Source organism: Schistocerca nitens, chromosome 5 (genome assembly GCF_023898315.1).
Source record: "Schistocerca nitens isolate TAMUIC-IGC-003100 chromosome 5, iqSchNite1.1, whole genome shotgun sequence".
NCBI lineage: Eukaryota > Metazoa > Arthropoda > Insecta > Orthoptera > Acrididae > Schistocerca > Schistocerca nitens.
Genome location: NC_064618.1, coordinates 862,691,119 through 862,717,328, shown reverse-complemented (window position 1 = coordinate 862,717,328; position 26,210 = coordinate 862,691,119).

Sequence of the window (26,210 nt, the reverse complement as noted above, 5' to 3'; positions counted from 1 at the left end):
TGTGTTAAAAAGATAAAAGTGAACAAAACAAGCCTTCACGTGATTGAATGCCAGAAACAATGAGGGATAAAACACCACAGGGGTGCTTAAGCAACACCCTGTTGACAAAAACAAGAAAAGCATATCTGCAAAAAGCGTTCGATAACGAGGCAACAGCAGCCACTTCCAACACGCGATCCCCAGATAATGATGAGAAACATGGGCACCAGGATCGTTCTCTCCTTCAACAACACAATGAATGTACTGATCCAGGAACCAGATGATCGTATTAGTTTCCGTCTGAATAAAAAAAGGATACCTCTGGACAGATAACAAATTGCTATGCCCTTGAAAAAGCAAAGGCAACTGTCGACGAATACAGAGCCAGTATCTCGTCCACAGCCTGTGAAGTAAGTTTCCAATGTGATGACATTCGTCATACTGATCAATCGGGCGAATGCCTATGGGAAAAAGACACTCTGCAGTAGGTATTAAACGATGAATAATCCTACACTCCTGGAAATTGAAATAAGAACACCGTGAATTCATTGTCCCAGGAAGGGGAAACTTTATTGACACATTCCTGGGGTCAGATACATCACATGATCACACTGACAGAATCACAGGCACATAGACACAGGCAACAGAGCATGCACAATGTCGGCACTAGTACAGTGTATATCCACCTTTCGCAGCAATGCAGGCTGCTATTCTCTCATGGAGACGACCCTAGAGATGCTGGATGTAGTCCTGTGGAACGGCTTGCCGTGCCATTTCCACCTGGCGCCTCAGTTGGACCAGCGTTCGTGCTGGACGTGCAGACCGCGTGAGACGACGCTTCATCCAGTCCCAAACATGCTCAATGGGGGACAGATCCGGAGATCTTGCTGGCCAGGGTAGTTGACTTACACCTTCTAGAGCACGTTGGGTGGCACGGGATACATGCGGACGTGCATTGTCCTGTTGGAACAGCAAGTTCCCTTGCCGGTCTAGCAATGGTAGAACGATGGGTTCGATGACGGTTTGGATGTACCGTGCACTATTCAGTGTCCCCTCGACGATCACCAGTGGTGTACGGCCAGTGTAGGAGATCGCTCCCCACACCATGATGCCGGGTGTTGGCCCTGTGTGCCTCGGTCGTATGCAGTCCTGATTGTGGCGCTCACCTGCACGGCGCCAAACACGCGTACGACCATCATTGGCACCAAGGCAGAAGCGACTCTCATCGCTGAAGACGACACGTCTCCATTCGTCCCTCCATTCACGCCTGTCGCGACACTACTGGAGGCGGGCTGCACGATGTTGGGGCGTGAGCGGAAGACGGCCTAACGGTGTGCGGGACCGTAGCCCAGCTTCATGGAGACGGTTGCGAATGGTCCTCGCCGATACCCCAGGAGCAACAGTGTCCCTAATTTGCTGGGAAGTGGCGGTGCGGTCCCCTACGGCACTGCGTGCAGACGGCCTAACGGTGTGCGGGACCGTAGCCCAGCTTCATGGAGACGGTTGCGAATGGTCCTCGCCGATACCCCAGGAGCAACAGTGTCCCTAATTTGCTGGGAAGTGGCGGTGCGGTCCCCTACGGCACTGCGTAGGATCCTATGGTCTTGGCGTGCATCCGTGCGTCGCTGCGGTCCGGTCCCAGGTCGACGGGCACGTGCACCTTCCGCCGACCACTGGCGACAACATCGATGTACTGTGGAGACCTCACGCCCCACGTGTTGAGCAATTCGGCGGTACGTCCACCCGGCGTCCCGCATGCCCACTATACGCCCTCGCTCAAAGTCCGTCAACTGCACATACGGTTCACGTCCACGCTGTCGCGGCATGCTAGCAGTGTTAAAGACTGCGATGGAGCTCCGTATGCCACGGCAAACTGACTGACACTGACGGCGGCGGTGCACAAATGCTGCGCAGCTAGCGCCATTCGACGGCCAACACCGCGGTTCCTGGTGTGTCCGCTGTGCCGTGCGTGTGATCATTGCTTGTACAGCCCTCTCGCAGTGTCCGGAGCAAGTATGGTGGGTCTGACACACCGGTGTCAATGTGTTCTTTTTTCCATTTCCAGGAGTGTATACCATGATGAAGCGATCTCCATCAGTGATATAGAAAAACTAATATGGGACGAGATAGTAGTAGTGGGACAAAGTTCGTGTCACTCCACTCTGCATTGTTGCCAGATGTATCCAATATGGCGGCGATGACGTCATCCAAGATGGCGACATGTAGAGATGGCAGCAGTGCATGACGTCATCCCAGGTGGCGGCCATGACGTCATTCGAGATGTTGAATTTTGCTGGGAATATAGGACAATTGGGCTACCTCCACTAACCTAACCCCCCTGCCCTCCCCCAGAGAAATGGCGGTAAGTTCAAATTCCAGCAGGATAATGCATCACACCACACTTATCTCTACTAACCTAAGAAAATAGCGGGAAGATAGGTCACTTGGACTACCTCCACTAACCTAAGTCATCCAACTGCCACCTCATCCTAGGAACTGGCGCCAAGTTTGAATTTTGGTTGTAAAGAAAGATCTATTGGACTATCTCTACCAACCTAAGAAAATGGCGGGAAAGAAAGGTCACCTCCACTAACCTAAGTCACTCGACCGCCACTTCTTCCTAGGGATTTGCGGGAAAAGGACTCAACCATCGCTGGGCATCAGTCCTCATTTAAACAATTTAATGTAGTACAGCCATCCAGTGTGTTCACCATGAAGTGCAGACTCCAACTGACTTAGTACGCAGTACCACCATCAGAGGGCACTCTCATCCATGATGTAATCCAAGATGGCCTCTGATGACACGAGTACCGTTATCCAAGATGACGGGAAACTGTGTGTTCACCACGAGGCCCAAGTGATCTAGTACACAGTACCACCACCAGAGAGCTTTTTCATCCATTCTGTGACATAATCCAAAATGACAGTGTGGGGAGGAGGAAATTGTGGGAAATGGACTCTGCCTGTGCTAGACATAAGTCTTTATTTTGCAGGCAGCTACTCCACCATGAGATCTAGAGTCCAACTGACCTAGTACACACTACTGCCACCAGATGGTGCTGTCGTCCCTCCTGTGACATAATTCAAGATGGTGGTCCGAGGGGGAAAATGGCACAAAAGTGACTCAGCCTGTGCAGGGGTGCTGGAGAGAGTAAGGAAGGAGTGTACTTTATTTATTGTTGAACAATTTATTTAGGGATGGAGTATATTTATCACACTTATACAAAACACAGAGTCTGACATGCCTGGAGTCACGCCACATAGCCCACAGATCTGTAAACTACTCCTAAATAACACTCTGCAGATACGCAAACAACTCCTAACTTACTGAAATAATTTCAGTACAGACATGCAAACTCCTCCTAAAAAATGCAGTACACAGATGTGCAGACACGAAATCAACTCATAAACTGTTCAAATAGTGCATAGTGCAGCCTACAGACCCGCTCACAAAATAATGCAACAGACTCACAAACAATGTACACAGACACCGCCTGCCACCCCCTGTCCACCAGACTGCACAGGAGCCTACCGACAGCCTCGCGAAGTGACGCAGCTGTCAGCTGTCAAACCACACAGAGGTGTCCATTTGGATCCCGCTTGCATGAGGCAGTGACATCCCTTTCATATTTAGTATCTGAGAAATTCCTTTCGAAATATGTGTTCACCTAGGCACCGTAGTAGACACAACCGGATGGGAGTGAAGACGTCACCAAAAGCCGTCGCTGGATGCAAGCCAGCATGACCCATCACTCTCATGCTGCCGCAGGTGAAAGTTGATTCTATTTTCGAGTATACCAACGTCACATGTCTATCTAAATAAATTCCAAGTCATCCTCTGGGCCTTGTATGTGTGTGTTTACTGTTGCCGACATGATACCTGTGCATACTAACATCACATCTCTATGTAAATGAGTGCCATGTCTTCACCACTCCTGGCGTGACCCCTCGCTCTGCCTGTGTTCCAGCGTAGAGACAGAGAGATGTTGCAATGCTTCCAGAGTAGCACAACACTTCCTCACATTCCTAACATGGAATGCGAGAGCTGTACAACCCACTTAGTTACATAACAGGTCTAACATCAACTGCTTTGTCCCTAGCAATCCTAATGGGTCATCACTTCTACCCTTCCCGCTATCAACATATACACAAACGTTCTCACTGCTAAAAGCAAATGGTTCAAATGGCTCTGAGCACTATGGGACTCAACTGCTGTGGTCATTAGTCCCCTAGAACTTAGAACTACTTAAACCTAACTAACCTAAGGACATCACACACATCCATGCCCGAGGCAGGATTCGAACCTGCGACCGTAGCAGTCGCACGGTTCCGGACTGCGCGCCTAGAACCGCGAGACCACCGCGGCCGGCTGCTAAAAGCAATCATCATGTTTGTCCAAGCTCGCAAACCACAGTTATTGTTGTTTGGGAAGAGACCATGGTCTAAGCATAGATGGGGAAGGAAATAAGAACAACTACGCAAACAGAATTCCAAGCACTATCGTACAGAAGAGAAAAATGACTTGAATTTGTGCTATCCCACAGCTGCTTGTCTGGAGATGTCCTAATGCCACACTGGAGGATGAGTGACAGCATCGCTGCCACAGATCGATGGTCTGCTTCAACTTGTATTTCAACAATTGCTTTCTAATAACTTTCCATCTTGTTTGAATCAATTTGCGTACACTCCAATATCCCAGGACAAAGGATGTCTTGTGAATGAATCAAGCATTATGATTGGCAATTATCGAATTTACCTGTCAAAGTACTGATACTGTTGGTGTGGAAGCACCATCTGCCTCTTTTTTTCTTTATGCAGACAAGACTTTCAATGGAATAAACCTTTTTCACACAGATCGCGATATTGCACCAACAATTAAACCTTGCAAACTGCCCAACACATCGTCAAATACAGAAAGACTCTTATACTCAATTACACTGCGATCTCACTGAGGACAGGAGATTGCATATTAGAGCGTGAAACCGATCTCCAACCCATCAATACATCACTGTGTACTGTGTCGATGTAGTAAACAAACAATTATTATCCTCCACCATATAAAATCACCCTTTCTACATCATTCGTACATACACCACAAAGACAGGCAGCACCATATATACTCCTCAAAACACTAGATATTTTCCTGTGACCAACACGTGACCAGAACGCCCTTAGTGGACCGAAGTCACTGTTCTATAAATTCGAGGTCGTTTCCGCTCGGCAAAAACATGTTACTGTTTCTGGTCCAGACCTGTTGCTTGCTTTTCTACACCCATCTCCAGACTTGGGGATTACAAGAAAACATGTATTGTTGCATGGTTTGCCAGAATACCATACCATTCTCGCGGTACTTCTCAATATCGAGCACATAGCCGTATAGCCTGGATAGCAGTATAGCTCACGCGACAAAATTCCGAAGATATAAACTGTAAATAATTGTTCTACAAACCCGAAACTTTAGTGCTTATCCCGCCTGTGAGGACCTTTATGTGAGAACTCGAAACCAGTACAAGAAACTGATATTTCCACTCACGAATATCGATGTTGGTGATGTAACAGATTCGAAATCATGCCTATTATTTACTAAGGTGTTTCACATGTCTAGAGAACCAGAAAACGTGTCTTCCACATGCTAGATGAACACACCACAATCGATCTTCTATCAACTAAGAGAAGGCGCAAAATGTGCAGAAGCAGTCAACCAAACAATTTACATGGATGGGAATAACGGTCCAGGGCCAACACACATCCATTTTCAATCGCCTCAATTTTCCAAGCGATCACGGAAGCTATCCAACAAATACTAAGTATTATTTCGCTATTCTGCCATCTATAGGACGACAAAGTTAATTCATCTACATTCCTACACTCCAACAGGCCTCTCCATTCTGACAGCTCCTACCATTAACGGAAAACCACCACACAGGTCACCGGCGCTGCAGGCCGAGCACACACAGGTAGAATCAATCATCCCAAAAAATCGGTCATATATATATATATATATATATGTATATATATATATATATATATATATATATATATATATATTATCCCTGTACTTACAACTAAAGGTTATGATCGCGGTCTCAGTTGAACAACATATGATAATGAGCGAAGTGTCAGAAATACAACCTGTTGACGGCTGTGACTCTGTAAACAGAAATATCAGTATCATTCTTACTGACATGTGGAATAATCGGGGCTACTGCCGAATGTTTGTGTCGCTCTGGCACAATATTTCGGCCACGTAACTCGTTGCCTTCTGCAGGTGCTACCTGAGACTGCCGTGTTGGAGGATCCCGACACAGGATGGGCCTCAGAGAGCCGCGACAGATGGCGACCAAGTCGGGCGCGGACGTTCGAGGGAGCACCGGGGAAGAGACAACACATTAGAAGCAGCGCCAGGCGGGCGCGGACGGCAAAGAGAGCACCCAGCGCCCTCTTGGCATAAGTACTGGACAAGATCCTCCAACACAGCAGTCTCAGGTAGCACCTGAAGAAGGCAAAGAGTTACGTGGCCGAAATATTGTGCCAGAGTGACACAAACATCTGGCAGTAGACCCGATTATACCACATGTCAAGATCTCGCCGGGAAAGCCTGAAGAGTTACACCATTCTTATTACTTGAGATACTATTCCCTTTGCTATCACACTATTCAACATGAAAACCATACCTTTCTTACGAATGGACATAGTTATTTCCTTTGCATATGTTGGAACACAAACACATACTTTATAAGTCAGATGCTCAAGACGAACCTATCACGCACCCACTACTGTTGTTGTTGTTGTTGTGGTCTTCAGTCCTGAGACTGGTTTGATGCAGCTCTCCATGCTACTCTATCCTGTGCAAGCTTCTTCATCTCCCAGTACCTACTGAACCAACATCCTTCTGAATCTGCTTAGTGTATTCATCTCTTGGTCTCCCTCTACGATTTTTACCCTCCACGCTGCCCTCCAATGCTAAATTTGTGATCCCTTGATGCCTCAAAACATGTCCTACCAACCGATCCCTTCTTCTACTCAAGTTGTGCCACAAACTTCTCTTCTCCCCAATCCTATTCAATACCGCCCCATTAGTTACGTGATCTACCCATCTTATCTTCAGCATTCTTCTGTAGCACCACATTTCGAAAGCTTCTATTCTCTTCTTGTCCAAACTAGTTATCATCCATGTTTCACTTCCATACATGGCTACACTCCATACAAATACTTTCAGAAATGACTTCCTGACACTTAAATCTATACTTGATGTTAACAAATTTCTCTTCTTGAGAAACGCTTTCCTTGCCATTGCCAGTCTACATTTTATATCCTCTCTACTTCGACCATCATTAGTTATTTTACTCCCTAAATAGCAAAACTCCTTTACTACTTTAAGTGTCTCATTTCCTAGTTTAATCCCCTCAGCATCACCCGATTTAATTTGACTACATTCCATTATCCTCGTTTTGCTTTTGTTGATGTTCATCTTATATCCCCCTTTCAAGACACTGTCCATTCCGTTCAACTGCTCTTCCAAGTCCTTTGCTGTCTCTGACAGAATTACAATGTCATCGGCGACCCTCAAAGTTTTTACTTCTTCTCCATGAATTTTAATACCTACTCCGAATTTTTCTTTTGTTTCCTTTACTGCTTGCTCAATATACAGATTGAATAACATCGGGGAGAGGCTACAACCCTGTCTCACTCCTTTCCCAACCACTGCTTCCCTTTCATGCCCCTCGACTCTTATAACTGCCATCTGGTTTCTGTACAAATTGTAAATAGCCTTTTGCTCCCTGTATTTTACCCCTGCCACCTTCAGAATTTGAAAGAGAGTATTCCAGTTAACGTTGTCAAAAGCTTTCTCTAAGTCTACAAATGCTAGAAACGTAGGTTTGCCTTTTCTTAATCTTTCTTCTAAGATAAGTCGTAAGGTTAGTATTGCCTCACGTGTTCCAACATTTCTACGGAATCCAAACTGTTCTTCCCCGAGGTCCGCTTCTACCAGTTTTTCCATTCGTCTGTAAAGAATTCGCGTTAGTATTTTGCAGCTGTGACTTATTAAACTGATAGTTCGGTAATTTTCACATCTGTCAACACCAGCTTTCTTTGGTATTGGAATTATTATATTCTTCTTGAAGTCTGTGGGTATTTCGCCTGTCTCATACATCTTTCTCACCAGATGGTAGAGTTTTGTCATGACTGGCTCTCCCAAGGCCATCAGCAGTTCTAATGGAATGTTGTCTACTCCCGGGGCCTTGTTTCGACTCAGGTCTTTCAGTGCTCTGTCAAACTCTTCACGCAGTATCTTATCTCCCATTTCATCTTCATCTACATCCTCTTCCATTTCCATAATACTGTCCTCAAGTACATCGCCCTTGTATAAACCCTCTATATACTCCTTCCACCTTTCTGCCTTCCCTTCTTTGCTTAGAACTGGGTTGCCATCTGCGCTCTTGATATTCATACAAGTGGTTCTCTTCTCTCCAAAGGTCTCTTTAATTTTCCTGTAGGCAGTATCTATCTTACCCCTAGTGAGACAAGCCTCTACATCCTTACATTTGTCCTCTAGCCATCCCTGCTTAGCCATTTTGCACTTTCTGTCGATCTCATTTTTGAGACGTTTGTATTCCCTTTTGCCTGCTTCATTTACTGCATTTTTATATTTTCTCCTTTCATCAATTAAATTCAATATTTCTTTTGTTACCCAAGGATTTCTATTAGCCCTCGTCTTTTTACCTACTTGATCCTCTGCTGCCTTCACTACTTCATCCCTCAGAGCTACCCATTGTTCTTCTACTGTATTTCTTTCCCCCATTCCTGTCAATTGTTCCCTTATGCTCTCCCTGAAACTCTCTACAACCTCTGGTTCTTTCAGTTTATCCAGGTCCCATCTCCTTAAATTCCCACCTTTTTGCAGTTTCTTCAGTTTCAATCTGCAATTCATAACCAATAGATTGTGGTCAGAATCCACATCTGCCCCTGGAAATCTCTTACAATTTAAAACCTGGTTCCTAAATCTCTGTCTTACCATTATATAATCTATCTGATACCTATTAGTATCTCCAGGATTCTTCCAGGTATACAACCTTCTTTTATGATTCTTGAACCAAGTGTTAGCTATGATTAAGTTATGCTCTGTGCAAAATTCTACTAGGCGGCTTCCTCTTTCATTTCTTCCCCCCAATCCATATTCACCTACTATGTTTCCTTCTCTCCCTTTTCCTACTGACGAATTCCAGTCACCCATGACTATTAAATTTTCGTCTCCCTTCACTACCTGAATAATTTCTTTTATCTCGTCATACATTTCATCAATTTCTTCATCATCTGCAGAGGTAGTTGGCATATAAACTTGTACTACTGTAGTAGGCATGGGCTTTGTGTCTATCTTGGCCACAATAATGCGTTCACTATGCTGTTTGTAGTAGCTAAGCCGCACTCCTATTTTTTTATTCACTATTAAACCTACTCCTGCATTACCCCTATTTGATTTTGTATTTATAACCCTGTAGTCACCTGACCAAAAGTCTTGTTCCTCCTGCCACCGAACTTCACTAATTCCCACTATATCTAACTTTAATGTATCCATTTCACTTTTTAAATTTTCTAACCTTCCTGCCCGATTAAGGGATCTGACATTCCACGCTCCGATCCGTAGAATGCCAGTTTTCTTTCTCCTGATAAGGACGTCCTCTTGAGTAGTCCCCGCCCGGAGATCCGAATGGGGGACTATTTTACCTCCGGAATATTTTACCCAAGAGGACGCCATCATCATTTAATCATACAGTAAAGCTGCATGTCCTCGGGAAAAATTACGGCTGTAGTTTCCCCTTGCTTTCAGCCGTTCGCAGTACCAGCACAGCAAGGCCGTTTTGGTTAATGTTACAAGGCCAGATCAGTCAATCATCCAGACTATTGCCCCTGCAACTACTGAAAAGGCTGCTGCCCCTCTTCAGGAACCACATGTTTGTCTGGCCTCGCAACAGATACCCCTCCGTTGTGGTTGCACCTACGGTACGGCCATCTGTATCGCTGAGGCACGCAAGCCTCCCCACCAACGGCAAGGTCCATGGTTCATGGGGGAAGCACCCACTACTACTAAGTATAATACTTCGCCAATAACTGATTACCTATGATACAAAATAATACTGAGAGAAAATCAGTGACAGGTGGACATGTCTCATAAGTTTTTCTTGTGAGTGATACCACTGTCTTAGAAAGAGAGCCGTAATCGTCTCATATGTAAAAAAAAAAAAAAAGATGCCAACAACTACTGTATGTTACTGTCACAAGCGGTATTAGTTCTACAAGTACACACAAGTTTCCATGTTAAAAGCTATACCAGCTTTATAAATCCACATATGGCATTACCTATGAATGACGTGGCTTTTCCAGACAAATACCATGACACTGAATATAAACATTGGTCACTGGAGTGTATATTTCCACACCAGGAGTGCGGTTACACACAGCCAACGGTGCACCCTCATAATAAAATTATCCAATTTTGAAAGTGATTCAGCTAAGGAGTGTGCTATGAAACATATGTGCAACCCTCTCACGCAACCACCACTAGACATTTCTCCAGTATTTGTAACGCATTCTGTGTCGATGCCATATCATATCTCTGGCGCTCACATATCTCGAAATTAGCCACCTTTCTCGAACCTATCTGCTACAGTAAAATTCCAACATGGGTTTAGGTAGCCCCTATGTATCGTGAAAATACCCCTCAGACTCTGCGCTACCGTTCCTACAGCTTTGCGCATGTGATTGTTCCAATGTAAGTCGGAACTGAGTAGAAGTTGGAGGAAGATACAGCCACCACCTTCGGCAACCCATGTAGAAACAGGCGAAGCTGAGTTACTGTGACAGAACTATGTGTGCACCATTAAACGGAAACTAAGCCTACAACATGAGGTAGTTTAAAAGATAGTATGGGAGCTGGGGAAAGGATGTGGATTTTGCTACTGCATTGTGGTGCTTCTCCAAACTACAATCCATGTCCCTCAGGGTCCATTCACATCTATCACCCCAACATTCTATCATAATTATTCTACACTGTCCACCAGAGAAAAATTATGACCTATAAAAGCTCAACTAACTTCATACGATAGAGAACAAGATAAGATTTTTAACACATCTCTCTCCTCCCATATATCGAAACCAAATACCGCATGCGTGCAGGCATCGAGCACATGTGACGATCCTATTAAATATACAGGTATTGATCAACTGCTCAGACCAGTTTAAAGTTCCATCACCAGTACTCTAGAAGAATGATCGTATCCGGCGGACTATACTGTGAGTCGCAAGAGGCGCTCCCCTGTGGCAATGTCTCGTTGTCTGAAACATTGTTTTCTAACACGCTTCATACACTGCCAAACATTTTATTTTTATGCCACGACTTAGACGTCTGTGTCAGGTTCTAAACTGACATTAAGATGTTCTGATGCATGACCTCTCACAGACAACAAGGACATCACCTCAAACTACAGTTATGCAAGACGTTGCACTGTTATGCGATTGATGTCATTCAAGATGGCAGCTTTTGATGGGAAAGTGCCACGCCCTCTGCCAAGCCTCCTTGGTGGGAAGTTTGAATTTTGGTGGGAAGGTAGATCAAGTTGGATACCTCTACATTTAAACTCGTCTGTCACAGTGACGGAATAGCTGATGGCTCTGCATTCCATTTCGACTGGTTCCTCATATTGCTCTCATGTACGTGATCACTGTTTCGGTGCTAGCAACCCCCAGAATTGTCACCCATCCACAAAAGTCTTTCCCCAACTCAAACAAGCGTTGTCTGCCAATCATTATGTGCTAACCAACAGCCTGTCAGTGCATGGGTGGGATGGAAAGGCACCGTCGATGTACTGTAATAATAAGCATCACAGTTGATAGTGCGAACCATTTTAAGAATTTTACAGTAATTTCAATACCGGCCAATTATATGACAGCATGTTTCCCCAATTTCAATATCATAGCTAAACCGCCCCTTTGCGAGTATCATTGAAAATGGAGATAGATGACTGTGCAGTACGTCCATTCATCGTTAATTCTCGGAACACATAAATCATCAAAGTATACCAGACAGCACTCTACATACACTCCTGGAAATGGAAAAAAGAACACATTGACACCGGTGTGTCAGACCCACCATACTTGCTCCGGACACTGCGAGAGGGCTGTACAAGCAATGATCACACGCACGGCACAGCGGACACACCAGGAACCGCGGTGTTGGCCGTCGAATGGCGCTAGCTGCGCAGCATTTGTGCACCGCCGCCGTCAGTGTCAGCCAGTTTGCCGTGGCATACGGAGCTCCATCGCAGTCTTTAGCACTGGTAGCATGCCGCGACAGCGTGGACGTGAACCGTATGTGCAGTTGACGGACTTTGAGCGAGGGCGTATAGTGGGCATGCGGGAGGCCGGGTGGACGTACCGCCGAATTGCTCAACACGTGGGGCGTGAGGTCTCCACAGTACATCGATGTTGTCGCCAGTGGTCTGCGGAAGGTGCACGTGCCCGTCGACCTGGGACTGGACCGCAGCGACGCACGGATGCACGCCAAGACCGTAGGATCCTACGCAGTGCCGTAGGGGACCGCACCGCCACTTCCCAGCAAATTAGGGACACTTGCTCCTGGGGTATCGGCGAGGACCATTCGCAACCGTCTCCATGAAGCTGGGCTACGGTCCCGCACACCGTTAGGCCGTCTTCCGCTCACGCCCCAACATCGTGCAGCCCGCCTCCAGTGGTGTCGCGACAGGCGTGAATGGAGGGGCGAATGGAGACGTGTCGTCTTCAGCGATGAGAGTCGCTTCTGCCTTGGTGCCAATGATGGTCGTATGCGTGTTTGGCGCCGTGCAGGTGAGCGCCACAATCAGGACTGCATACGACCGAGGCACACAGGGCCAACACCCGGCATCATGGTGTGGGGAGCGATCTCCTACACTGGCCGTACACCACTGGTGATCGTCGAGGGGACACTGAATAGTGCACGGCACATCCAAACCGTCATCGAACCCATCGTTCTACCATTCCTAGACCGGCAAGGGAACTTGCTGTTCCAACAGGACAATGCACGTCCGCATGTATCCCGTGCCACCCAACGTGCTCTAGAAGGTGTAAGTCAACTACCCTGGCCAGCAAGATCTCCGGATCTGTCCCCCATTGAGCATGTTTGGGACTGGTTGAAGCGTCGTCTCACGCGGTCTGCACGTCCAGCACGAACGCTGGTCCAACTGAGGCGCCAGGTGGAAATGGCATGGCAAGCCGTTCCACAGGACTACATCCAGCATCTCTACGATCGTCTCCATGGGAGAATGGCAGCCTGCATTGCTGCGAAAGGTGGATATACACTGTACTAGTGCCGACATTGTGCATGCTCTGTTGCCTGTGTCTATGTGCCTGTGGTTCTGTCAGTGTGATCATGTGATGTATCTGACCCCAGGAATGTGTCAATAAAGTTTCCCCTTCCTGGGACAATGAATTCATGGTGTTCTTATTTCAATTTCCAGGAGTGTATTTCTGACACCTCGAGCATAGTGCATGATTTACGATCTATGTCTGAGGGGATGGGAGTCATAGAGCATTCTCGCAGTCTTAGGATAAAATTAGAGACTGAAATGCCTCCCCAAACTGTCCTTGACCAGCCTGCTTTGCAGCACCGTTACCGATTCAATCTGCAGCTGACGAGAAATATACCACTACATTCCACGTCTCGTGAATGAATGGAGATTGCCTTGTCTTCACCCATCCAAGTGCACAAAAGTTCTCCAGATGTACCCATATCAAGGAGGTTAGCAACCCTTATCGGGGTATAGTAACACATTTTAAAGTGTTGTGATGAAATGACACAGGGTTAAGAACAAGCAATGGGTGATTTTTATGCATGATGGAGCTCCATCTGTCTGGAGTTCGAAGCATTTTACGTGAATCAACTACGCTATCAACGCTAAAGTATGGTTCTAGAGTCCAGGATCAGTAACTGGAAGGTATTGGTATGAGAGAACATAAACACCTACACTCCCAAGGCTACAACGTTAGGCACTTAAAACAGGTTATAATGTTAGATAGGTTGAGTTTCCAACCTATCAGTCATGTGGAATGCAGAGCTGTTAATATTCCAACGTAAGAAATATGTTTCCAGCGCATGACATGCATCCTTCTTGCAGCTTTATCAACCATAAACTATGGTAGAAAACTGTAAAATACTGGCTCTGTGTGATACTTGCACAATATAGCTTTCCAGAGATGTATACCGTCCTCCGTCCACATCCAATCATGATTCAGAAATTATACTATGCCAACATCAGTTCTATATAAAATTATCGTTAATAAATGAGAATACCTCTTACAAGGAAACAGATAAACACACACCAGTGGTGTCCGACATGTGAAATTACAAGTCTTGTCGCCACTAAATGTGTAAACAGCACATCAGTCAAGCAGGTGTATACATGGGGATTGCAGTGTCTCACAAACACCTATCGCTAACTTAGTTATGAAACTGAAGTATCGATTTTACACCGGCAACGCAGCACTTCGCACAAATCTTCGTTCGTTTAGAGGAATGTGTCATGGTTCATCACACGTGAGATAGAAGTCCTCTGATGACCAAGAGGTTTACTGTTAACGATCACAAGTAGACAGTGCTCTAAGACTCACACAGAACAAGCAGTTGTATACTAGTCGAACGCCTGTATGTCATGCGACTGATGTATCCGGACAGATCAGCGGAAAAAATGGTCAAATGACCTGCACCAACATAATGTGTCCCACTCTGGAAGGCATCATCAGTCTGCCATTAAATCATACCTCGGTACAGCTCCATCTTAAACGACAACCATGTCAAAATATCCACGGGTGAGCACACCCGTGGATATTTCGATTATCAAATACGCCGGGAGAAACTCAAGAATCACGACAACCATGTCCATTCGCTGTTATCCTTTAACACAGATGCAAGTAAGTTTAGAAGCAGATGGTTCCCTGTCTTCCTGAAAAGCGTCAAATACAGTAGTCGTCTCGCGTGTATCACTGTTACCTCAACAGACATACAGTTGAATGCCGCCTCAGCGGAAGAAAAAGTGACTGTTTCCCTGCTTTAGTTCGCTTCTGTGTCGATGTTTTCCCGGATTCCTCTTGCTGTCGTGTACTTAATCCCATGTACAAATTGTTCTGCACCAAGCCAAAGACATGCAAGTACTTCCTCAATTTCACCACATTTCAGCGTATTTTCCCTGTATATATACTTATTTTCCACAATTCTGTCGATTTTTAGGGGAGGTAGCCCTAGCGCCTTATCATCCCGCGACTTTCTTAGGTTAGCAGAGATGACCGTGGTGTGATGCATTATCCTGTTGGAATTTGAACTTACCGCCATTTTCCTGAGGTAGTGGAGGAGAGGGTGTTAGGTTAGTAGAGGTAGCCCAATTGTCCTATCTTCCCGACAAAATCCGCCATCTTGAACGAGGTCACGGCCGCCATCTTGGATAGATCTGACAATAATGCAGTGGGGCGACACAAACTTTGTCCCACTACTGATAGTTTTCTAGGTTGCTGACGGGGAAGCTTCTTCAGCAGGGGAGAAGCAAGATGGTAGACCCAAACGGTATAATAAAACTCCAGTAATGAGGTGTGTCTTGAAAGGATAACAGCATCTAAGAAACTGACAATTATAAAATACTCACGGATATGTCGCAGTATAGAGTTAATCCGTGCAACACCAGTTGTTGGAGTCACAGGAGTTACCGGCTGGAACCTGGAAAATGTTGTTGTTGTTGTAGTGGTCTTCAGTCCGGAGTCTGGTTTAATGCAGCTCTCCATGCTACTCTATCCTGTGCAAGCCTCTTCATCTCCGAATATCTACTGCAACCTACATCCTTCTGAAACAGCTTACTGTATTGTTCAAATGTGTGTGAAATCTTATGGGACTTAACTGCTAAGGCCATCAGTCCCTAAGCTTACACACTACTTAGCCTTAATTATCCTAAGGACAAACACACACACCTATGCCCGAGGGAGGACTCGAACCTCCGCCGGGACCAGCCGCACAGTCCATGACTGCAGCGCCTGAGACCGCTCGGTTAATTCCGCGTGGCTCTACGAATTTTACCCACCACGCTTCAGTACAGTACTAAATAGGTGATCCCTTGATGCCTCAGAACGTGGCCTACCAACCGAACCCTTCTTCTAGTCAACTTACGCCACAAATTCCTCTTCTTCCCAATTCTGTTCAATACTTCATCATTAGTTATGTGATCTACCCACCTAATCTTCAGCGTTCTTCTGTAGCGCCACATTTCGAAAGCTTCTATTCTGTTCTTGTCTAAACTGTTTATCGTCCATGTTTCACAACTTACATGGCTACACTCCATACAAATACTTTCAGGACAGACTTCCTGACACTTAAATCTATACTCGACGTTATTAAATTTCGCTTCGTCAGAAACACTTTCCTTGTGAAGTCCAGTACATTTAAGTGTTGTTTAATTTGCACTCATAAGGCAAAATATGTTAAACTGTGTCCGACCCTTGAATTGGTTCCTCTCATACCTCTTAGGATCCATTCCACATAATTAGTAACATCGGAGTATCCTGTATGAAAAAAACGATTGAAAATAAGTGATTGTAGGTGTTGCTTAGTTCTGAACGCATCATGATGTATAGAAATACTGTGGATTTCATTGAAATCACGGGAGGTAGTTAGTATGGCATTTATGAAAACCTCCATAATGTTTGATTTGTTTTAATTGAAAGTATTTGTCCTTCAAAGATTAACTGCATGTAATTCTGTCGGTGAAAATTACTAGTTGTGCTAATGACAAAATGAAGTACGTTATTTTGAGTTTAGTTAGAGTAAAATGCGTTTGAAGTCATACGTAAGAACCTGTATAAAAGATCACCGGAATTAACTGTTTTAAAAGTCCTGCAAGGTGAGTGAAATTTGTGAAAGAGTAATACCTAAATTTGCATCTTACAAATCGTCTCAGAAAAGTGTGTTTAGTTTGCTTTAGTGTAATGGTCAGTTGAAGATCTCCACTTTAATGTTGCTTAACATGAAGAAACATAAAGAGATTTTAACTCTGCAGCGGAGTGTGCGCTGATATGAAACTTCCTAGGAGCATACCGCGACGTAATTGCTTTGACGGCGGCCTGCAAAATACGAGGCGCCCTTGTCGCCGTAGATTTTGACCACGCATTCGACCGCGTCGACCACGGCTTCTTACGCGCAGTTTTGCAACACATGGGCCTCTCTCCGGAGTCTGCACAGGTGGTCCTTCGACTGGTCCACGGAGCGCGCTCCCGCATGATGGTCAACGGTTATCAGTCTGGTCACATTGTTGTTGGACGGTCAGTGTGACAAGGGTGCCCCCTGTCGGGTATATTATTTGCTGCAGCGCTTGAACCAGCTTTACATGGTCTACGGCAGCGATTAACTGGTATCTCCTTGCGGGACGTGACCTTTTGTTGTGGTGCATTAGCCGATGACGTGGTGTTCCTGGCCAGATCAGAGGATGAAATGCATATGGCGCTACAGTGGCTACGCCAGTACGGGCGGTCGCTGGGAGCGTCATCAACGTGAAGAAGGCAAAATACATGGATGTCGGAGGGGTGATTTCCCACACAACGGCGGTGCCCTTTGATAAGGTGCCCGTACTCAAGTGTTTAGGAGTGCAATTCTATAGCAATGTCCGCCGCACGGCGGCGGCTACGTACCGCCGGCTCCTACACCAGACACGTGCTCTGCTGCAGGACAACAAACTGCGTCGCTTGGATATGCTCCTCAGAACACGTTATGTCAACACCTATCTTGTCTCAAAACTGAACTATTTTGCGCATATCCTTCCCTTGACAGCTACGATGGCCGACAGATTTCAAGCAGCATATGGACATTTCGTAAGCGCCGGTATGGTTTTTAAAGTCCGATACGCCGCCCTGACACTGCCGCAGCGGGCGGGCGGTATCGGTTTAATTCACGTATATAACCATGCGCGATCGCTTTATCTCAACACTATGCGTCGTACATGGCCCTCTGCCCACGCCACTCTGACGGGCACCCTGATAGCGGAAGTGGCACCACACTCTCTGCATCCCCCAGTTTCTGTAGGACACATTTCACCGGCACTCACCCACATCAGAGAGTTCTTTATTGACTTCAGCTACTTACGGTCAGAACTTCCGACGACACGGAAGCCCAGCACAAATGACTATTATCGCCTCTATCAACAGCGGCAACCTGTAAATACGGTCACCCACAGACATCCTGAAGTTGCCTGGAACGCGGTGTGGCGAGCGGTACACACGACTTTTCTACCTACGACGGTGCGTTCGTTGTGGTACGTGGTTGTGAATGGGAAGTTTGCTACTCGTCAGAGGTTACATTCCTTACATCTGACGGACGACCCCTTGTGTCCGACATGCTCAGTCGCTGACTCGGATGCACACCGTCTGACGTGTGCCGCGACCAGCGAGTGCTGGCTACTGACGCAGCGCATGCTGGCATTACTCTTGCGGCGATTGCCGGAGTCTATCTCCCCTGATGATGTATTGCGCCCCGACGGCGTATACTTTCCATCAACCAGAACGAACGCCGTTAACTGGCTAAAAGGCATGGCCGTTTACTACATATTTTGCGATGCTCCCAAAGGCACACTCGACTTTTGGTCCCTATTGATGACGACACATGCAGCTTTCAGCCGCCACCCTAGGTACAGAACTCGTTTCGCAAATTATTTAGGTTCATTATTTGCGGATCCTCCTGCTCACTGGGGCGTTCCGGGTATGAGACGCTGAAAATGAAGAAGAATCCTGGAGCATATTGATCCTCTACGGACGGAATAGGGGGGAACCCCTCCCAACAGACGAGAAGACGACTCGGACGCTCGGCTACGGCAGTTGTAGGATCTTTCTTTGTAATGAAACAAAAATAAATCTATAATACAAAAAAAAGTTATAAAAATTAAAGAAATAAATAAATAAAACAACATCGACAAACCCACTACATCCCCTTCCTGATCCTTCGATCCTCGAACTCGAACACGTTGCTTGGGCGTGGCTGCGGGATGGCCAGGCTTCGGGTGTCGACCCCTGCCCTACCCGTCGCCCTGCTCCTGCAGCGGTTCATTAGATTAAAAAAAAAAAAAAAGACATGGTAGAGCACTTGCCCGCGAAATGCAGAGGTCCCGAGTTCGAGTCTCGGTCGGGCACGCAGTTTTAATCTGCCAGGAAGTTTCATGAAGAAACATTCTTGAACAATGAATTTACTAATTGCATTATGAAGTAATTCTAGAGCTTTTTTGTGCTTTTTGCAATAAAAATTGGAAAGACAGTTTGAGGGCCCCGACCTAATAAATGTTTGCCTATGATGGATAAAGTTACTGTCATTGCTTTTATTCATAAAAATAGAAATACGATTGCTTCATAGAGAACGTAAAAATCCTACTGCAAGTGACTTATAATTATCTTTGTACTATCTGAAAAGTAACTATTGAAACAGGACTGTGTCCATGTCCAATTTTGGTTTAGTAGTGTCTTTCACAACATCTGATGATGAGATAACTTATACATGACAATTTATTACTGTTGAGAAGAGATAAAGTGTCAGTTGTTCCTGTGAGAACTTGCACATACTATTTATAACTACTGGTATTCACTGTAGCACTTATCAGATTGTAGCAGAGTTTCATTGTACTTCTCTCGGAAACAAGTAATGGTAGCTTTCCTTTATCAAAATACAAAACAGATTCTTTAAAAGTAATGTTCATATTACTATGCCTAATTAGGCTGGAGACTGTATTTTATTGCGTTTAAGTAAACTTGGTTAGTTAAGATATTTTCCAAATTTCAGTCTTTAGCTTTCTGGTTTCTACAGTTATATTAAATTCAGGTTCGATAATCCAAACCCATTAGGCAACTCACGGTCAATTTACTCAAATCCTCCCAGAGGGTAACATTTGCTGCATCGTAATATCATATTTGGTAATACGCATTATGCCGGTATAACAAACAGCGCAGTATAGTGCTATATTTGACTTTATCCGCTATAGTACTATCTGTTGGGCAGTAAGTGTAATAGTACGAAATACCGGCGACGATTCTGGGCTGAAGGATAAGTTGAATTTCTTTTGTCGCCTTGCTGGGGCCATTAATGATCACAAATGCAAATTCCTGTCGTTGCGAGGCTTTAACCAGGTTATAGATCCTTGGGCGACAATGGTGAATCTTCGCAAGAGGTCAGGGATCATAGTGGATCGCAACCTACCAAAATGGCTGCACTTAACTGGCGAGATGTTACGATACGTGTTCAGGAAGCAACTCTTTAACACGAACGCCGTTCTTTTAGCCTCCTCCACCAAACTCGGGTCTTAACACTTATATTTTCAGTAAAGTGTATTTTACATTGCACAGATATTCCCGCTTTCCGCGATGATGGCCCGCAGTCTCAAAAGACTATTCGGTCGATTCTTGTGGCGATGCACCCCAGTATAAAGTGGTGCTTAGCTCCCGCTAGCTCGGAGGATTAGGTCTTCCCGATATTAAAGTCAAGGCGTCCACCTTGTTTGTAAGACGCAAACATACACAGGCGCTGTATTCTATTACATCCCGTTTATTTTCTTGAAAGGAATGGACAGTGTCTTGGAGAGAGGATATAAGATGAACACAACAAAAGGAAAACGAGGACAATGGAATGTAGTCGATTTAAATCAGGTTGTGTTGCGGGTATTAGATTAGGAAACGAGACACTTAAAGTTTTAGATGAGTTTTGTATTTGGGGAGCAAAATAACTGAGGATGGTCGAAGTAGAGAAGACCTTTTAGATTTTGCTGAAGTGATGGTTTAATATTGGTGGCGAGTACATGGTGGTTATGTGGTCTTTCCTCTGGTTGTAATTGCTCTATTACTTTCTTCTTAACGACGAAATTACCAACTTTAGAGCCTTTCCAATAACAGAGCGCCATTTTAGAGTCGTACACACATTCGAGGCCTTTCCATATTAATCCAGGTACTGTATGCCTCGCTCGGCACTTGCGCTGTTCACTTACTTGTTGCTCAGACCACACTGTCCAGTTGCTAGCTGCCGACTGGCTGGGCTCTCTCACTTGGCGCCCAGACTGAGCGCCACATCCACCTTTTAGCCCGCGCCAACCACTGTATAGGACCTGGCGTACGTCGTAAGCGCAACGCAAAGGGGCGAACGTATTCATTAAGAAACTGAGACTCACATCGTCAAATGCCTTGTGGAAGTAGATAAAAAGCAAGGCCCCAAGATGTTAGTAGCGGCTGCCACCAAAACGACATCTCGACATTTCGACATTCAGTAACAGAAGACTTTGGTAAACGGCAATGATTTAGTCAAGCAACTTAGAGAGACGGGTGTTAATAGCTCGACCGACAGTTTTATAGCCCGCATCTCGTGGTCGTGCGGTAGCGTTCTCGCTTCCCACGCCCGGGTTCGCGGGTTCGATTCCCGGCGGGGTCAGGGATTTTCTCTGCCTCGTGATGGCTGGGTGTTGTGTGTTGTCCTTAGGTTAGTTAGGTTTAAGTAGTTCTAAGTTCTAGGGGACTGATGACCATAGATGTTTTAAGACCCATAGTGCTCAGAGCCATTTGAACCATTTTTTTGACAGTTTTATAGTCGAAATTTAGGAGAGTAAACGGACGACGTGAGTCAAGATCCGGTGCTCCTTGAAAGGAGCAGGTAGCGAGGAACCCCGTGTCACTTTATTAACTATCGACTTTATTGTGTCACCTATTCTTTAAGAATATCATCGAATACAGGTGACTTTCGTTACCGAGACCCAGTAACATCATACATATCGTTTTTGTGGAAGATAAGTCATTCAATTCAGGTGTGACGAATCGATCCAGCAAAGGGGAAAACTCGTCAGGAAAATTTTCAACTGGAACGTGGGTATCGTACAGTCCAGTAAAGTATTTAAAAATTAAACTGAAAATGTCACGATGAGACGTTGACACTCGACCATTGCCTTTAGAGAGGGATGCAGTGCATACATGTGAGCTGCACGCCCAAATACGGGTAAGATGGAATAACGAAGTCAGTGACTCTTGCAAAATGAAACATTGCTTTGATCACGTCAGGAGTCCCTTCATCTGAAAAATTTTAAATGTAGCAACTTGGCTTTAATTTGCCGTACGTCCACAATCCGTATTGAAGCCTGCTTAGCGCTATCATAAAGTTGTCCTTATATGGGAGGAAAAACTTCTTACGTCCGCCGGACGTCTGCTGCCATCGCGGCACCAAACTCACGAGAACCTACGAATTTGTAGCTGGGTATGCAGAGGCCACGATTCCACAATTCCACGAGTACCGTTCTATAGCGCGACAGCAACGGGCCCATTTCCCTGAATGACAACACCAAGGGAATGGTCTTGTAGACTGGCTATTTTGAACATCCAGGAAGACATACCGGCTCCGGCACATAATTAAATGTGACGGTTACGACACAACGATCAGTAAAACAGGCGGTATCACGTCAACATCGAAAAGCTACCCCTGCAAGGTATCGGAAAGATAAAAGCGATCAAGTCGACTGTTAGAGGTGGCAAGAAAATAAGTATATCAGACAAGTGTAGGTTACTGACAAACCCATGCGTCACGTAGGTCCAAGGAGTGCACCATGACATCGAGTTCTTTACTGAAACTAAAATTAGGAGACTGATCCACCGGCAACAGAACGCAATGAAAATCATCACCCCATAGATTCTTTGTAGGGGTTTACGAAACAAGAAAATGATTTCCTCTTTGATGAAATGCGAACGTTCCATGTGTCGACCATAGACAGAAGGGGCATAGAGAAGAAGTAAAGTGAGATCACAGAAGGTGCACCCTCTGCCTTTACCTTCTTGGAGAACTTAGAAATCTCATAACGCAATTCCTTCTCTATGAAACAAAGCAGTGCATTCAGAATGCTTGGAAGCCACATTAAAAAAGGTCGAGAACCCAGGAATTGGAAAGTGGTCAAATAACACTACTGCACCAAGTTACTACACTACTGGCCATTAAAATTGCTACACCACGAAGATGACGTGCTACAGACGTGAAATTTAACCGATAGGAAGAAGATGCTGTGGTATGCAAATGATTAGCTTTTCAGAGCATTCACACAAGGTTGGCGCCGGTGACGACACCTACAACGTGCAGACATGAGGAAAGTTTCCAACCGATTTCTCATACACAAACAGCAGTTGACCAGCGTTGCCTAGTGAAAAAAAAATGGTTCAAATGGTTCTGAGCACTATGGGACTTAACATCTGTGGTCATCAGTCCCCTAGAACTTAGAACTACTTAAACCTAACTAACCTAAGGACATCACATACATCCATGCCCGAGGCAGGATTCGAACCTGCGACCGTAGCAGTCGCGCGGTTCCGGACTGAGCGCCTAGAACCGCTAGACCACCGCGGCCGGCGTTGCCTGGTGAAACGTTGTGATGCCTGGTTTAAGGAGGAGAAATGCGTACCAGCACGTTTCGGACTTTGATAATGGTCGGATTGTAGCCTATCGCGAATGCGGTTTATCGTATCGTAACATTGCTGCTCGCGTAGGTCGAGATCCAATGACTGTTAGCAGAATATGGAATCGGTGGGTTCAGGAGGGTAATACGGAACGCCGTGCTGGATCCCAACGGCATCTTATCACTAGCAGTCGAGATGACAGGCATCGTATCCGCATGGCTGTAACGGATCGTGCAGCCACGTCTGGATCCCTGAGTCAACAGATGGGGACGTTTGCAAGACAACAACCATCTGCACGAACAGTTCGACGACGTTTGCAGCAGCATGGACTATCAGCTCGGAGACCATGGCTGCGGTTACCCTTGACGCTGCATCACAGACAGGAGCGCCTGCGATAGTGTACTCAACGACGAACCTGGGTGCACGAATGGCAAAACGTCATTTTTTAGGATGAATCCAGGTTCTGTTTACAGCATCATGATGGTCGCATGCTTGTTTGGCGACATCGCCGTGAACGCACATTGGAAGCGTGTATTCGTCATCGCCATACTGGCATATCAACCGGCGTGATGGTATGGGGTGCCATTGGTTACACGTCTCGGTCACCTCTTGTTCGCATTGACGGCACTTTGAACAGTGGATGTTGTTACATTTCAGATGTGTTACGACCTGTGGCTCTACCCTTGATTCGATCCCTGCGAAACCCTACATTTCAGCAGGATAATGGACGACCGCATGTTGCAGGCCCTGTACGGGCCCTTATAGATACAGAAAATGTTCGACTGCTGCCCTGGCCAGCACATTCTGCAGATCTCTCACCAATTGAAAACGTCAGGTCAGTGGTGGCCGAGCAACTGGCTCGTCACAATACGCCAGTCACTACTCTTGATGAAGTGTGGTATCGTGTTGAAGCTGCGTGGGCAGCTGTGACTGTACACGCCAGCCAAGCTCTGTTTGACTCAATGCCCAGGCGTATCAAGGCCGTTATTACGGCCAGAGGTGGTTGTTCTGTGTACTGATTTCTCAGGATCTATGCACCCAAACTGCGTGAAAATGTAATCACATGTCAGTTCTTGTATAATATATTTGTCCAATGAATACTCGTTTATCATCTGCATTTCTTCTTGGTGTAGCAATTTTAATGGCCAGTGGTGTATATAAACTGTCGCAAAGTTCCGATACAATCCTGCTACCAGTCAAAATGAGAAAAGTATATATATCCGCATAGACAACCGGAACGAAAACTTCAAAATTGCAAAACAATCGCCTAACGGGGCTATGTATCAGTATCCTTGGCAGAACCAATGGGCTAAACTGAGGGAGAAGAAGCGTGAACATCTCCCCCACCTTCAAAAATGTTTTTTCTTCGTTCGTGATGCAACTCTCTCAGGCTGGACACTTTAATTACTATGGCTCCTCGAAACTGCCTCTAACTCATGCCGTTGCGTGGGCGGGTGATGTAGGAGATCCAGTCCAAACTGAGAGGCAGGGAGACCTGCGCACCACACTCGTCAACGGAGATGATTTTAGTAACAACAGGGTCCTGAGGCCGCTGGGAATCAGTCGAGTTATGCTTATCAAGAAGTTATGGCGTGGAGGCCGCACCAGAATGGGGATAAGTAGTTTAGGTGAAATGTCCAGGCTTAGGATGAACAAAGTATAGGAGATGCGGAAGGGCGAAACCAGACTGAGCACATCACTTTTCCTCAAGAAATTACAAATTTATTTTAAATAAGCCAACAATCAGAATGGCAGTTAAAACCACAATCATCTCTACAATAATGAACAGCAAGTTTCTCTTACATAAACAGTCTTTAGACAACAGAAACGCCAATTTACACGGTAGATGATAACAGCCAAACAGTTGCAGAATAACGATCTATTGAAATCCCTGACCAAGGTTTCGGTATATCTAAATATACCTCCATCAGAAGCAAAAATACACCTGACACCTTCAATAGCAAAACAATTAGCAGCATAACTGATATACATAAAAAAAACAGTTATAGCTTTAAGTAACGATGAAAATTACGAAAGTATTACAAGCACAAAAACTTTTAGTCACTTACTAAAATCACATCCTGCAGTGGAGATGTATAAAACAATAGTGCCAAAGGTGTCGGCAGTAGTTAAAATAACACCTCCATCAGTACAGCATAATTATGAAGAGATGGTCGATGCGAACACGACATACTATCAGTACTTAGCGTGTGAACTACCATGAAGAGGGTGTGGAAGCACTAGGGCAGACAATTTCACCGAGAGAGGGTACTTGTGGTATGCGCGGGACGCTCGCGCGCATTAAAACACCGGGATACATACTCGTGATAATTTACCCTCTATCTTAATAAATAAAACATATCAGAACCATTTAAAACACCCGCATACAATAGAAAGTGTGAACACCAATTTGCCTGTGTCCTAGTGGCGAGCAGGTGAAACTTGCGCTAAGGAACATATCCCACGAGAGAGGGCACTAGGTTTATGCGCGAGAATCTCGCGCAAATTAAAGGCTAGGATACATACTAGCGAAAACGAACAAAATGTTGTAAATCGAAACTATCTATCGTCATGAATAAAAAACGTAACAGAATCATTTAAACCACACATACACATCGAAAACCGAGAACAAAAATCATCAAAAACATTTAAAATCCTAACAAGACAGGAAAGGAGCATTCACCAGCATCAACAGACAAGAAAACTAGCTTCTAGTCAGCCAGAATATATTACGTTAGAGCAAGATTTTTGAAACT